Source organism: Callithrix jacchus, chromosome X (assembly GCF_049354715.1).
Source record: "Callithrix jacchus isolate 240 chromosome X, calJac240_pri, whole genome shotgun sequence".
NCBI lineage: Eukaryota > Metazoa > Chordata > Mammalia > Primates > Cebidae > Callithrix > Callithrix jacchus.
The window spans coordinates 91522145-91524002 of NC_133524.1; the positions used below are offsets into that span (position 1 = coordinate 91522145).

Sequence of the window (1858 nt, forward strand, 5' to 3'; positions counted from 1 at the left end):
CTAACCCAGGAACAGAAAACTAAATACTGCATGTTCTCACTTATAAGTGGGAGATAAACAATGAGATCACATGAACACATAGAGGGGAACGACACACACTGGGGTCTATCAGAAGGTGGAGGGTAGAAGGAGAGAGAGGATCAGGATGAAGAACTATTTGGTTCTAGACTAAATACCTGGGTGACAAAATTATCTGTACAACAATCCCCCATGACACAAGTTTACCTGTAAAACAAACCTGCACATGTACCCATGAACTTAAAAGTTAAAAAAATTTTTGATTAACAAAAAGCTTTTTTTTTTTGCAGAATAAGTAATTTTTATGCCAGTTTGTATTGCAAATTTTCCAAACAATGCATCAAACATAAACCCAATCCAGATGTCAATTATGGCTACAAATATAGCTTGAGGTATTTTTAAAGGCAGTAATTTTTGAAATAGTTAGTGCAACTGTTGCTAACACAGTAACAATAGTACTCCTGGCTTCACATACTAACCTGGACTTCCGATCAAGTGCTGATTAGCCCAGTAAGGGAGGTCACCAAAAAAACCCAAATCCATTTCAGTCATGTCTAGTCTTGTACCCTCCATTCTCCTTTTTTAGCATTTGAAGAGAACAGGTCGAGTTGTCAGATATTGTTTATGGACCCCTGAGGTTGTTTTTACTGATTCAATCTCAGTTTTATTGAATTCTTGGTAACAGGAATAGGATTTGCAGGGAGAGCAGGGATATCAGAGAGGTCTGTACTGGATGTTTTCTGAGAGGCCAACACGGAAGCCGCTGTCTGAATAGTTTCTGATTGAGCTATACTTGTCTCTGTATCAAGTTGTTCCTTTGCTTCTGTTTTATCATGTCCACTCGAAGCAAGACAATTAGCATCTTCACTTGTTTCATCCTCTTCTGTTTTGGTTTTCTTGTGACTCTCTTCTTTAAGAGGTGAGGATGTCCTCTTGACTCCTACTATACGAGTAGATATTTTTGTTGCTGCATTTCCTGAAGATCTAGGTGGTGGGTTTACCAGACGTGTTGAAGAAACAACTCTGGAGACCATAAGCTTTGGTGGTGAAGAAATGGCTGGCTGTGTGGCAGTTTGAGGAATGCTTTCACTTGATGTACCCCCTGAGCTTTCACTGGAATTTACTTGTGGCACAGAAACTTCAGTAGCCTGTATGCAGGTCACAGATGCTGCTGTTACAGCTGGAGCAGGACTGTTTCTGCCCTGAGAGCTGCCAGAACTGTTCAATGGACTGGTCTTCGTAGCACTAGTAGGTGAAGGCACAGACATGCTGTTATCACTGTCCATAGACAAGTTGAGGCTGCTGTCATTGAGAGCTGTCAATTTGACACCTTCTGTTGAATGCTTTTTCTTTTTCTGAAGCACATGATTAGGTAGTAGTTGATGGAGTTGCTTTCTTTTTACATGCATTGCAGCAATTTTCATATCCACCACAAACATCTTGCTTTTTATTGCTTGTCTATAAACTGTATCTGTGAAAGACTGAATATCATAGGTGACATCAATAATGAGGTTTTCAGTTTTCTGTTTTTTTAAACACTAACCCAATCACCACCCCACCCCAACCCAAGGAGTGGGTTGGGCAATCGACTTGGCCCTTCCAGATGTAGAATTGTTGAATTTAGTAAAATGTAGTAGTTGTACTACAGAATAAATGACATCATTAAATCATTAAATAAATTTAATTCGTACTTGTTTCGTCCTTCTGTTCCACTTCCAACAAAAAATACTTTATTAAACACAAGTATACATTGTATATAGCCCACTTTCATTCCTAAGAAAAAATAATTCTTATTTTTCCTTCTATTTGAAGTCTATGTAATAAGCTACTTTTTGAAAGA

At 38.5% G+C, this 1858-nt stretch overlaps 1 pseudogene across 1 annotated transcript; it reads right to left on the bottom strand.

Annotated features, from left to right (window-relative positions):
- Window positions 1-410: 410 nt before the first annotated feature.
- LOC100392551 (poly(A) polymerase alpha pseudogene) lies at window positions 411-1494 on the bottom strand (annotated as a pseudogene). The gene has a single exon (XR_013531834.1). The product of XR_013531834.1 is annotated as a poly(A) polymerase alpha pseudogene (transcript).
- Between the last annotated feature and the right edge of the window lie 364 nt (window positions 1495-1858).